The sequence below is a fragment of the Leopardus geoffroyi genome, chromosome C1 (genome assembly GCF_018350155.1).
Source record: "Leopardus geoffroyi isolate Oge1 chromosome C1, O.geoffroyi_Oge1_pat1.0, whole genome shotgun sequence".
In the NCBI taxonomy this organism is placed as follows: domain Eukaryota; kingdom Metazoa; phylum Chordata; class Mammalia; order Carnivora; family Felidae; genus Leopardus; species Leopardus geoffroyi.
In genome coordinates, this window is record NC_059328.1 from 41,797,283 (window position 1) to 41,811,794 (window position 14,512).

Sequence of the window (14,512 nt, forward strand, 5' to 3'; positions counted from 1 at the left end):
AACCTCATAAAAATTAATAAGAAAATAATTGAGGGGCTCCTGGCTGGCTCAGTCAGTAGAGTAGGCAACTCTTGACCTTGGGGTCACAAGCTTGAGCCCCACATTGAGGGCAGAGTTTACTTTAAAAAAAGAAAGAGGGGTGCCCGGCTGGCTCAGTCAGTAAAGCACGTGACATTTTTAAAAAAATTTAAATCTAACTCAATTAACATATAGTGTAATAATGATTTCAGGAATAGAATTTAGTGATTCATCACTTACATATATCACCCATCCCAACAAGTGCTCATCCCAAGTGTCCTCCTTAATGTCCCTTGTCCATTTAGCCCATCTCCCTACCCTATACCCCTCCAGCAACCCTCAGTTTGTTCTCTATATTTAAGAGTCTCTTATGGTTTATCTCCCTCTCTGTTTTTACATTATTTTTGCTTTCGTTCCATTACGTTAATCTATTTTGTATCTTAAATTCCACAAATGAGTGAAGTCATATATTTGTCTTTCTCTAATTTTGCACAGCATAATATACTCTAGTTCCATCCATGTTGTTGCAAATGGCAAGATTTCATTTTTTTTTTTTTGATTGTTGAGTAATACTCCATTGTATATATATACACCACATCTTCTTTATCCATTCATCCATCGATGGACATTTGGGCTCTTTACATATTTTGGCTATTGTCGATAGTGCTGCTATAAACATTGGGGTGCGTGTGCACCTTTGAAACAGCACTCCTGTATCCCTTGGATAAATACCTACTAGTGCAATTGCTCGGTAATAGAGTAGTTCTAGTTTTAATATTTTGGGGAATCTCCATACTGTTTTCTAGAGTGGATTCACCAGTTTGCATTCCCATTAGCAGTGCAAAAGAGATCCTCTTTCTCCACATCCTTGTCAACATCTGTTGTTGCCTGAGTTGTTAATGTTACCCATTCTGACTGGTGTGACGTGGTATCTCGTTGTGGTTTTGATTTGTATTTCCCTGATGATGAGAGATGTTGAGCATTTTTTCATGTGTCTGTTAGCCATCTGGATGTCTTCTTTGGAGAAATGTCTATTCACTAGCATTTACATTTTATAGTTGAGAATGCAAAAATGCAGGCAGGGTAAGTGACTTTCCTAAGGTCACAAAGCTGGAGACAAAAGCTATGCCTTAAATCCAGGACTTCTGATTCCAAGTCCAACGCACATACCACTAAACTCCAATCAATGAAGGATTTATCCACAAGTATTTACTGAACACAATCTATAATGATAATAAAATAAGGGGACAATAATTCCAGTATGCCATTATTTGTGTATATGCTGCACCTGTTATCCACACACTTCAGAAAAACTCTGTAGGATATATATATGATTACTCTATTTTATTCCAGATAAGGAAACTGAGGCTTAAGAAGATTGCCACTAAGTATCAGAATTAGAACTCAAAATAAATCTATCTGAGGGGTACCTGGGTTGGATGAGCTCCCGCTCAGTTGGTTGAGCGTCCAACTTCATTTCAAGTCATGATATCGCGGTTTGTGAGTTTGAGCCCCACATCAGGCTTACTGCTGTCAGCGCAGAGCCCCCTTTGGATCCTCTGTTCCCTACTCTCTCTGCCCCTTCCCCGCTTGCGCTCTCTCAAAAACAAATAAACATTAAAAAACAATAAGTCTGACTCCTACACTCATTACAATTTATACCTTAGCCGTGGACCATACTTTGTGTGATATAAAAATGGACAAGGCACTATCCCTAACTTGAGGAAGTCTCAGTAAAAGTGCAGAGGTAGCTAATGCTAATGGGGAGCATTAGACTGATAACTAGCAGTATGTGGCAATATGTCATTAGTTCCAGATAAGCAGTATAAAGAAAATGCGTCAGGCTTGCACTGGCAGTGCAGAGCCTGCTTGGGATTCTCCCTCTCCCTCTCTCCCTGCCCTTCCCACCTTGTGTACACATGCTCTCTCTCTTTCTCTTTCTCTCTCAAAATAAATAAACTTAAAAAAAAAAAAAAAGAAAATGTGTCACACAAGTCAGGTAAGGTAGAAACATGGTGGTTTGGGGTAATTACAGAAGTTGTCAAAGCAGAGATAGTGTATCAGTTAGGATATACTGAGTTATTTAGTAGCAAAGCAATCCCCAAATTTCAGCAGCTTAAAGGAGGTTTTATTTTTCACTATTGCTACATATCTATTAACAGTTGGCTGGGTGCTCTGCTTTTTGTCTTCCGTAGCTGACAGGGCAGCTACCAGAGGGGGGAAAAGTGTGTGAGTCATATTTTGGCTCTTAAAACTTCTACTTCTCCCACTTCACTAGCCAAAGCAAGTCACACACCCACATCCAAAAAAACGCAATCTTATAATATGCCCACGAGGAGAATCATAAACGTGGTAGACAGCGTAACTCCCACTAATGGAATCTGTACCAAGTCCAGAAGCATTGGCCTGAAGATGTGCTTATTTGACAATAGTAGGAGGATAACAGGGACTTTCTTTTTATTTGAGGAAGAGAGAGAGAGAGCAACTGAGTGAGCAAGCAGGGGAGAGTGACAGAAGGAAAGAGAAAGAGAGAAAGAGAGAGACAGAGAAAATCCTAAGCCAGCTCCATGCTCAGCACAGAGCCCAATGCCAGGCTCGATCCCACAACCATGGGATCATTACCTGAGCTGAAATCAAGAGTTGGACACCTAACCAACTGAGCCACCCAGGCACCCCATCAGGGACTTTTCTAAGGAAGAATTTTCCAAGCAGTGAAGTGAGGGAAAAGTATTTTGGCAGAAGAAGAGTTTTTGCCATTGAGTACTCCAAAAGAACTTAAGGAATGGTAAGAAATGGGAAATGGGTAATGGATAAGTGCTGAAGCTAGAAAGAGCTTTAAATGTTGTGCTATGGGGTTTGGACTTTATCTTTTTTTTTTTTAAGTTTATTTATTTATTTTTTAGAGACAAGAGAGGGAGAGCACAGGGAAGAGACAGGGAGAAAGGGAGACAGAGGATCTGAAGTGGGCTCCGCGCTGACAGCAGAGAGCCAGACTTGGGGCTCAAACTCATGAACCATGAGATCATGACCTGAGCCGAAGGCAGATGCTTAACCAACTGAGCCACTCAGGTGCCCTTGGACTTTATCTTTTAAAATAAAAGATTTTGAGGCAGGGGATTAACATAATTAGATCTGAACTTTATTTAGAAAGATCACTCTGGCTGTGATGTGGGGAATGGACTGGAAGAAGAGATGGAAAGCAGGAAGGCTAGTTAGAACATCTTTGCAGTGGTTCAAGTAAGTCCCAATAAGGATTTAAACTAGAGTGGTAGCAATGAGAATGAAGTCAAACAGATTCAAGAGGTATTTAAGAGATGAGTTATGTAGGGCATGGTGATGAATTGGAGGTGAAGTGATGAGAAATCAAAGACAACAGTTATCTGTTACCTCATTTTCTCCATGTCCTCAGCAATTCAGCTCTGGTCTAGACTTGCACAACTTTACTAAGCAAAAAAATCTGTACTTACTACACCCACACTCCTTGGGGAGCATATAAATCTCCAACTCCTGTTTATTGAGCATGATCTTTGGGTGTCTTACTCTTCACCTCAAGCAGCTTATCAGAGTATCCCTTCTGACCACATACAATATTTCTTCCTATGAGCTCTGGTAAGAGTTCTTTCTAAAAGTTCTCCAGTTCATAAATGAGTGAGTGGATGAATGAATTAATATATAAATGAATGAAGAGATGGATGAGTGAGTGAACACATAACACTGGGAATTTTAGGCACTACTGAGAGAAATCATCAATTTGCACTATCTATGCAGAAGTTTTTTGGACCTATGAAACACTTCAACAGTATTTAATCCACCCCACACCCCTTGCCTTTGCTTCCTGAGCTCCCACACCACAAATGAGACTCCTCCCACCCATCTGCAGGCCAGGCCCCAAATCTTGTCCTGTGAGGTTTAGAATTAAGCCACCCATCCAGACTAGAGATTTAAAGGCCCAGGCAGGATTTCTAAGCAGCTGGTCTCAACTCTTCTCACTCTGCCTGTGTTGTATCATTTCCCTGTGAGAGTTTTGAGGCCTCCATCTCTGACTGGAGTCTGGCCCTGTGCCCCAGCTCTTTGACAGGGGGGGTCCTGTCATCCAATTGATGCCCAATTAATTAGAAATCTTGGTATGGGGAGTGCCTGGCTGGTTCGGTTGGTAGAACATGCAACTCTTGATCTCGGGATCATGAATTTGAGCCCATATTGGGTGTAGAGGTTACATAAAATAAAATAAAATAAAATAAAATAAAATAAAATAAAACAAAATAAATCCTAGTATGGAATACTAAATGAGCTTGGACATGGAACCAGTTTCATCTCTGTTCTCCTAGTGCCTAGCACAGGGCTGTGCACACAGTGGAGGTTCAATCATCACTTGCCAAACAAAAAGGCTACACAGTCTTGAAATTGAGGGTGGTCTCTGGGGTTAGACTCCTGGGTGTGAATCCCTGTTCTAGCACTTACTATGTGACTATGGTAGGCAGCCTTTTAAATGCCTCCTAATGATCACTATCTCCTGGTATTTATGCTCTTGTGTAATCTCCTTCTTGGGCAATTTGCCTTTTTGAGCCTTAGTCTCTTCATCTTTAAAGTGGGAATAACAACAATATCTACTTCACAAAGTTATTGTGAACATTAAGAAAGTTATTATACCTAAAATGCTTAGAAAAGTTCCTAGTACATAGTAAGAGCCATAAAAGCCTCAGTTACTATTTTTGCACTTTCAGAGTTAGCCCCAGGAACAGGGCCAGCTTCCCAGAGTCTGCCCAGCTGGAGTAGATGAGTTTCATGCTATGCGTCATTTCCCACTCATTCAAACCTGCTGAGGGCTGCTTCCAGTCAGAGTCTCAATATGATGCTTCCCTCGAAGAGTAGCAAATGGCCTGATAGAAAGGGAATGGATGAGTGTAAAAGTTGAGCAGGCTTTGGTCTGACTCCCAGCTCTGCCATTCATCACCAGTTCACCATTCATCACCAGCTCTGCCATTGTGTGGTTTTGGAAAGCTTGGGGGTTTTTTGTTTGTTTTTGTTTGTTTGTTTGTTTGTTTTGTTCTGTTTTGTTTTTTTATCTCTTTGAGATTCAGCTTCCTCACATCTGGAATAGAAATAATAATCCCTACTTTGTAGGCTGTTTGCAATTAAATAAGATTTTTTAAAATGTCTAGCTCATAATAGGTACTCAAATATGGGAGTACATATCATTTTCATTATTACTTAACCCTTCTAAGCTTAAGTTTTCTCATTTGTAAAGTGATAATACCAACCTTAAAGTGGTTGTGTGAAGATTATAGATAACGTATTTGGAGAGCCTGGCAGAGTGCCAGGCACATAGTAGGTATGCAATAAAGTCCATAGTAGTTCCTGCTATTACTGTTGATATTATTGTTATTGTCATTTCCCTTGAAAAGAAGCAAGGTTGGAAACAACAATCCAGCTCTCACCATCCTGTGCTCAATGGAAAGTAGCCCAGAGAACTGTTCCTGAACCTCCCTCTCTCTCCCTCTCTCTTTTATTTTTAAAAATCACTTCAACAAACATTGATTCCCCTCCCACTGATGAGAGTCAGAAATAGAACCAAAGAGGAGACAGGAAGGAGGAGAAAGAGGCATGACTCACTGGCTACTTGAGGAAGGAGACCATGTCATCAAGAGCAATCAATTCACTTCTATGAAGCAGGCATTCATTGAGCTCTTTATATGGACAGAGCATTATTCCAGAGAGTGGACACCAGGGTGAGCAAGCCGCCGCCCTGGCCTCCAGCAGCCCCATGTGGCAGACAGACACATAGGTAAGGGGCAGAGAAGCTAACATCAACTGAACACCTACTCTGTGCCAGGCATTTTGATAAATGTTTTATATATGGGATCTCACTTATTATTTACAGTAACAAAATAAGACTGTTAGTTGAGAATTATTACAGGCCAGGCACCATGCTAAGCACTTTACCTATTTCATTTAATTACCAAATAACCTTGAAATACTGTTATCTCTATTTACAGATGAGAAAAAGTTAAATAATTTGCCTAAGATCTTGCAACCAGTTCATGCCAGACTGAGATTCAAACCTAGGTCTGATTCCAAAGCCTGTGCTTTTCCCAGGATGCTCTTTATTCTACATCATTTATCTTAATTGTTACAGCAGCCTAAAGCAGGACAAATTTGAGTCTCCATTTTATACATAAATCCACTGAGGATCACAGAAGTTAAGTAAATTGCTAGAGTCACAAACTATAAGGAGACAGAGTCAGGATTCAAATTCTGTCTTTTGACCACAGCCTGTGCATTTTCAACACAACCTATAGCCCAACCAGACTATGTATTCTTGATCCCCTTCTTCCCCCTAGGACAGGACCAATCCACTCTGCAGCACCCACCCCCCTCCCGGAGAGGGGGTCCTCTAAGGTTTCCTGGGGTGAACAATCTCCCCTCCACCAGAGGGTAAGGCTGGAAATTACCCAGAGAGTTTAAATGGAATCACGTGTGTCTGGCACACATGTGCTCAACCAATATTAGTTATCTTCTTTATCTTCCACTCAATCATCAAACCACACAGACTCTTCATTTCTTTCTGGAGTTTCCTCATGGTCGCCCACACATGCCACACTCATTTCTGCTCCATATTTCTGTTCATGCTGCTCTCTGCCACATATGCCCCTTCCCAGTTCCTCCACTTGTCTTGACTACCAGATTGTTGAATTATAAAGTTAAAAGTAAACCTTAAATATTATTCAACTTACCCTCTCACTCAAACTAGGAATTCATTCCACGGCATACTTGTACTGAGTGTTTCTAATGTTGGACACCCACTACCTTAAAAGGCAGCCATTCCATTGATGGACAGTTCTGATTATTAGAACATTTCTTCCTTCTCTTGAGCTGAAATCTGCATGTGGTAATTTCTATCCATTGATTTAATTCTGTTCTCTGGAGACACAAAGAATAAATCTAATTTTTCACTCACGTGGCAGCCCTCCAAAAATTTAAATCCTATGTTTGTTTAGCTCTTAGAGGTTATAAAGTTTATTATCTCAGTTAATTCCCAAAGAAATCCTATGAGAGAAGAACCAAATCCCCATTCCACAACAGAGGCAACTGATGCTTGCAGAGGTGAAAGACAGTGAATGATGGAAAGGGGCTTAAAGAATACCAAGTCTTTTGGCTCCAAGAGACCATGGCTCCTGGCACAAGGCTATGTCTCTGTTTTAAGTCCCCTGTCACAGGGACCTTCACAATTAGCAGAATAACCAGAACAGTGACAGGAACTTGAAACTGTTTTACAGGGGGAGCAACTACAGGATGGAAGATGTTTAGTACTCTAGGAAATAGCACTGCTATCTTCAAATATCTAAGGTGCCTAATAGGTTTTCCTCTTTTACCTTCCTTTTCTTTCAAATCTTCGCTGATTCTATGGTTAGTGTCTGCTAGGTCCCGAAGATCAAAGGATGAGTACAACGCAATACTTGCTTGAAGTTTGCTTTGGAAGGTAAACATGTGTCAGATGGGAGTCTGAAAGCCTTCCTAGTGCCTTTCCTTGAGGCAACACTCTTCCTTTGGAGCTTAGCTCAACTCAGCAGAGAAGCTGCCCTGACCATCCCGGTAAAGTCAAATACTCCAATTACATGCTGTCCCGGCACCATGTACTTCTCCTTTGTAGCACTCATCCTCACTGTAATTTTGTATTTAGTTGTGCAGTTATTTGATTAAAGTCAGTCTCCCTTGCCAAACTGCAAGTGCCACAAGAACAGGATGTCTGGTTTTGCTTACTATTGTGTCTCCGTGACTGGCACAGCACTAGCACATAAGGTGGGGGAGATTTCCAATAAATACTTGTTGAAAGATGAATTTATTGGGTGTCTGCAACATTTTCAATAGAGCATACTACAATGTCAGATGGGTCTTTCTAAAATCTAAATCTCATCATTTCCCTCTTGGTCTAAATCCCCTCTCTGGCCTCCCATAGCCCCCACCATAGGGTCCAAATTTCTCAGTAGAACATACAGAGTGTTCAGGATCTAGCTCAAGCTTCCCTTCCAGTTCTTTCCTTCTCATACCTCCACTGAACCCGTGAGTTCCAGTTTTGCCTAACTACTTGTGGCCTTTTGTTGATATGCAGATGTTTGCCTGGAATCCCCTTCTCTTTTATAATTTGTAAACTCATTCAAAGGTCACATCCTCTCTGAAGCTTTTCCTGGCCTTCCCTCCCCTGACAAAGTAACTTCCCTTTCTGCCCTTTCATGGTTTGGCATTATGTCACTGGACACATCACATTTATTATAGTACTGGTTTATTTGTCTGTCTCCTCTTTCAGATTATGAGCATCTTGAGACCCAATCCTATATTTAGCTAAATTCCAGGCCCTTGACTATAGCACTTGGGACATAGTAGGCACTAATAAGAATGCTGAATGAAACTCAAGAGCTGACCATGTGGTTGGTAGGGAAAACTCATTTCAAACCTCATTTATAACCCCTTTGGTTATAAAAGGGTCTGTGAGATCATACAAACCACCTCCTCTTACTGGTCCCTTTCCATGTTATAAAGCAGGAGGCACAAAGCAGTGACACATCCTGGAAGGTCACACAACTGATAAGAGGTTGTTTCTGGGGCCTCCATCCCTGGATACTGCCCTGTTGCATACTTTCTCCTCCGGGCCAGACTCCTCCCTCCCGCCTATTCAATTCACTCCCTCTGGGCCATGTTGGGAGATAGAAATAATGAGCACCAGGAAGGCAGTAAGGAGAGCTTCTGGGCTGGCTCTCCCTACACCTCACCCTCTGACCCACACCTGTCAAGCTCCAAGCCCTTTGTATTTGCAGCAGCAGAAAGCCAAGGCATTGTGTACCATGGGAGTGGGAGGAAACCAGAGGTAGAGAAGCTTTTCAGAGAGGTTCATTGGAGTCTGGGAGAAGCCGAGGACTGAGGAATGGAGAAAGTGATCCCTTGGAGCTGGCTTGGTGTTACACCCATCTGTCCTTAGCAATACAGACCACACTATGGACCACCTAGAGTTTATAAACATTTTGTTGCATCACCTTATTGGATCCTAACAATGACCCTGGATGCAGACTGTTTAGAGCCAGAAGAAATCAATCTTAGCTCATCTAGTCTGACTCCTTTATTTTGCAGGTAGAGAAATTGAGACCTAGAGAGGTAAAGTGACTTTCCCAAGGTCATATGGCTGCTTACTTTTTGGCTAGTCAAAGACTCAAATCCAACTATTCAGACTCCACATGATGTTCTCTTCAGCATACCATGTATTATTGTCACTACTGGTTTACAGGTGAGAAAATTAAAGCCTAAGGGCATATAGGTAGTAACTGATAGATCCTTGAGGGCACAAGGCAGGAAAGAGGTCACTAGAATCCAGGACTAGGGATTATAAAGCACTTCCCTGTTCACTGTAATCCTAACTAACTTTGAGGTCCAGGTCAGCAGGCGCCTATTCTGGAAAGTTCTTTGGGATCTAGCATCAAAATTTGTCATCATTCCTTCTGGGCTTCCACAGAACGTACTTGGGACTTTATTTTAGCAGCAGCAGAGCACAGAATATTAGAGCTAGAAGGCCCTCACAAGAATAATCAATTCCACAAATATTTACTGATTTACCACAAATATTTCACTGTGCCAGTGACAAAGACCCATGTAATCCTTGCTCTGGGAATTCTCAGTCTAGTGGGGAAGCTACCTCATATGTGACTAATCCTATGGTAGATACATATAGGGTCAACTCCCTCATTTTGCAGATGGGAAGCCAAGGCCCAGAGAAATGAATGCCCTGGATTCTTATTTTTGGCATTGGTCTCTTACACAAAACCCTTGTCAAACACTCAAAACTCAAAACCTCTCAAGGATATAACTATTGACTTCCATGATTTCCACATTTTACTTCAAGCAGATAAACCAAAGGTTATAGGACTTCCTTTCATTGCTCCTCAATGTATCTGGCATGTCTTGTGTGTTCAATAAATATTAATTTTATTTTATTTTAGAAAGAGAGAGAGTACACAAGCAGGGGACAGGGGCAGAGGGAGAGAGAGAGAAAGAGAGAGAATCTTAAGTAGGTTCCATGCTCAGTGCAGAGCCTGATGCAGGTCTGGATCCCACAACCCTAGGATCATGACCTGAACCAAAACCAAGAGTCAGATCCTCAACCGACTGAGCCACCCAGGTGCCCCAATAAATATTTTTTGAATGAATGACTCACAGCACCTATATCAGGGATTTGTTTCCACTCCCATCTGCATCTCCTCATTTAGACTATGGTTTAGGGGCTATGTCTTTCATTTCTATACCTTCTGCAATGTCTAAAGCAGTACCTGGCAACTGGCAAGTATTCAAAAATACTAACTGAACAAAGAAATGAATGAATAAGAGAAGGGCAGATAATGTGGTCTCTCTTTTGCCCTAAATAACAAAGATGGCATCCCCCAAACATACATTCCTCTTCTTGAAACCCCACCTTTCCTCAGCATCACCTTGCTTCATCAATGTGTTCCCTTTATTTTCCCCCTGCTCCTGCTCTGTCTTCTACACTGGCTCTTTATCCTCCCCTCAACCCCTCACTTCTAAGTTTTAGATGGAAATTACTAATTATCTGCTGAACCTTTCCACTTAGTCTCGATGCCTTTAAAATATACGTAGTTGACTATTAATTACAACCTATTTCTGGGATGCCTGGGTGGCTCAGTTGTTGGGCTTCCAACTCTTGGTTTTGGCTCTGGTCATGGTCTCATGGTTCATGGGATCAAGCCCCAAGTCAGGTTCTGTGCTGGCAGCATGGGGTACTCTCTCTTCCTCTCTCTCTCTCTCTGCCCCTCTCCCGTTCAAGCACACGTGCACATGCACCGTGCTCTCTCTCACTCTCTCTCAAAATAAACCTTAGAAAAAAAAATTATGATCTATTTCATTTGTGTCTTCTCTAGCTAGTAAGCCCTTATCAGCACCCAGCACAGATCTGAGCATGTAGCCAGTATTTTAAAGATACCTACTGAATGAACCATCATCCATAAAACCTCAGTGCTTTGGCATAGACAAATTTAGCATCAGAGTTGGCAACCCATTTCCTCTTCACCCTTTTTGCCTCCAAATTGACATCAGCACCATTCAGAGCATTCTCAGAAGTCTCTCTGAGGAATTTACTTAATTTTTTACTTCCTGTATCCTTTAGGTGACTCACCCAACTCCCCTTCAGGATAGCAAGTGGTGGGGGAAGAAGTGAGGTAGGAGAGGGCTAGGAGAAAAAAGAGAAGCTTGGAACAAGATTATACCTAATACATTCCCAGGTCACAGCAAGTAAAAGGAAATGAGAATCAGACCTTGTACTGAGAAATTGACAGTGATAAAAATAGGAACCTTGTCAAACAGACAATTTGCAGAAAACAAATGATTAATAAATATATAGATGACTGTTCCATATGTAATCAGAGGAATGTAATTTGAAATGATGAGGTACCATTTTTAACCTATTGAATTAGCTAAAATTAAGCTAACATCATATTCCATGCTGGCAAAGATAACATGAATTAGGAATTTCACTATTGAAAATCCATTTAAAGGAAATAATCTAAAACCTAGGAAAAGTTTTACGCACAAGGATGATCACTAATCACTATAACATGATTCATAACAGCCCCAAACTGAAAAATAATTAAATATTTAAACCATAGAGAACAACTTAACTTTGAGAAACCAGAGATTGTGCCTCATTCTTTTACCTTATTTATAGTGCCCAACACATGTAAGTGCAACAAATATTGTTGACTACATGAATTAATGAATGGATCTGGTGCATCCTCCCTATGATGTACAATGAAGTCATTAAAATCATATTTGTAAAGACTTGCTAATAATTTTAGCCATATTTATGCTATAATGTTACATTAAACAATTTTTTTAACGTTTTATTTATTTTTGAGACAGAGAGAGACACAGCATGAGCAGGGGAGGGTCAGAGAGAGAGGGAGACACAGAATCCAAAATAGGCTCCAGGCTCTGAGCTGTCAGCCCAGAGCCCAATGCAGGGCTCGAACTCACGGACTGCGAGATCATGACCTGAGCCGAAGTCGGACGCCCAACTGAAGTAGGGGCCCCAAAGTAGGGGCACCACCCAGGCGCCCCTATGTTACATTTTTAAAAAGCAGGATATAAAATTGAATATACAGTGTGACTGCAATTACGATAAAAACTCATAGAAAAGAAACTGGAAAGAAACGAACCACAACAACAATATGGTTTTTTTTCTTTATGCCTGAATGTAATCTTAAAGTATTTTTTTAAATGGGCATATATTACTTCTATAATTAAGAAAAATTAAGTCCATAGTAGGTAGTGGCAGTTGCTCTTAATATAGCCCAGGGAAAACAAAATATGGAGAAAACATGGAGGATAAACCATAAGTTGATAATTGTTGTAGATGGATTATGGAATGCATGTAATATGTAGTCTCCCCATTTGACTGCCTGTTTGAAATTTCCTGTAATAAACAGTTAAAAAAAAAAAAAAAGTGAAGCCTGAAACACCATGGCGTCTGGGGAGAGTATGAGCGGTTCCATTTTCACTGAAGTATAAGATACTCAGAAGGACTCTAAGATGTTCACTTTTTCACATTTTAACATCTCTGAAATAAGAATATAATTTACAATTGATAGCATTTTAGATTCTCTGAAACAGAATAGTTAAACTACTAGGTGAGGGTAGAAGTAGGAAGTGAGGCTGGAGCTACCTAGATCATTGAGGCCAGGCCAGGTGCTTGGACACTGTCCTGCAAAGAAAAGCCACTGAGGGGTTTGTGGCGCCCAACATTGGGCCTGTCACCTGGAAGACATTCAGGAAGTGTGTGCTAAATGGTGAGGATGGGGACACTGCTGCTTATGCCAAGGGCCAGGGAAATTGCCCTTTATGGGAGACGTGCTTGAGGCCTTGTTTCCGTGTCTTTCTTATCATCTCATTAGTCCCAATTCTCTTCAGCTCTGCAAGGCAGAACCATTGGGTTGTCTGATAAAATTATCTTTTTCCCTCCAATCCCCCTTCTATTTTCCTGAAAGTAAGAATCATTTCTCCAGAACGTGAGCCAGCATCACAGCTAAATAGCTGATATGAATGTCCACAGGCCTGGGTTTCACATTACCTTCTGACATGACATCTGAATCCCAAAAACTCAGCTTGGTACCTGGCCAAAGACCTCCTTATGAACTCATTTCCAAACAGAGACAAAAAGAATTAAAATACAGATGGCAGGTAAGAGATTAGAATGAACTCTTCAGGGGGTGCCTGGGTGGCTGAGTCAGTTAAGTGTCGGACTGTTGATTTCGGCTTAGGTCATGATCTCACAGTTCATGAGTTCGAGCCCTAAGCCGGGCTCCTCGCTGACAGCCGGAGCCTGCTTGGGATTCTCTCTCTCTCCCTCTCTTTCTCTCTGCCCCTCGTCCGCTCACCCTCACTCTCTCTCTTTCTCTCTCAAAATAAATAAACTTAAAAAAAAATGAATGAACTCTCCAGGACTTCTAAGACTTCACTAGAAAGATAGTGCAGGATCTCCACCCCACCCTGGGCTGTGCTTTCCCTTTGGTTTCATAGCTGCTTTCTTTGGGGAGTTGGCCCAAGTCACCATAGCAGACAAAGTCCCCTGAGGATCATTTGCATACAGGTGCCAGAGTGTTCTAAAAATAGGATAAGCACAAAATAAATGCCTTGAAATTTATTTACAAAGGAGGGGAGACAATCATCTGTAGAGGGAGGGAGAACCTGTCAGAGGTGGCCTGACAATAGTAAGGGAGCCACACGGTGCAGGCTGGGAGTCAGGAGGCCTGGGTATGATTTAATTCTACCACTAACTTGCTTTGTAGGATTATAAATACACCCCACTTTGGGCCTTGGTTTTCCACCTTTAAAACAGGGACATTAGGGGCACCTGGGTGTCTCAGTCAGTTAAGCGTCCAACCTCAGCTCAGGTTATGATCTCGCAGTTCATGGATTCGAGCCCTGCGTTGGGCTCTGTGCTGACAGCTCAGACCCTGGAGCCTGCTTCAGATTCTGTGTCTCCCTCTCTCTCTCCCCATCCCCCCACCCCCCACTCATGCTCTGTCTCTCTCTCTCAAAACTAAAATAAACATTAAAAAAAAAAAAAAAAAGGGACATTAGACTAGATAATTTTTAGGGCCCCTTCTGGTTCTAAGGAGTCAGGATAAATACTACTACTACTACTACTACTACTACTACTACTAATAATAATAATAATAAATTTAGTATTTACTAAGTATCAGGCACTGTGACAAGTATTTTTCATGCATTACTTCACAATCCTCACAACCAGCTCTGAGTGGGTAGGGCAAAGAAACCAAGGTACAGAGAGGTTAACTAGCCCAAATTAGTAAATGTTGAAGGTAGTTTAAGCCCTGTGCCATACTTCTTTCCAGGATGCTAGGATGCTAAACTTATCCCTTGTTTTCTAACCTAATAGTTTTACTGCCTTAAGCTCATGCCACCCCTCCCATTCTTT

General features: G+C 41.5%; 1 protein-coding gene across 3 annotated transcripts in view; it reads right to left on the reverse strand.

Moving 5' to 3' along the window:
• RAB3B (RAB3B, member RAS oncogene family) overlaps positions 1 to 14,512 on the reverse strand; it is a 68,565-nt gene that overhangs the window by 22,522 nt on the left and 31,531 nt on the right. The window lies entirely within an intron of this gene.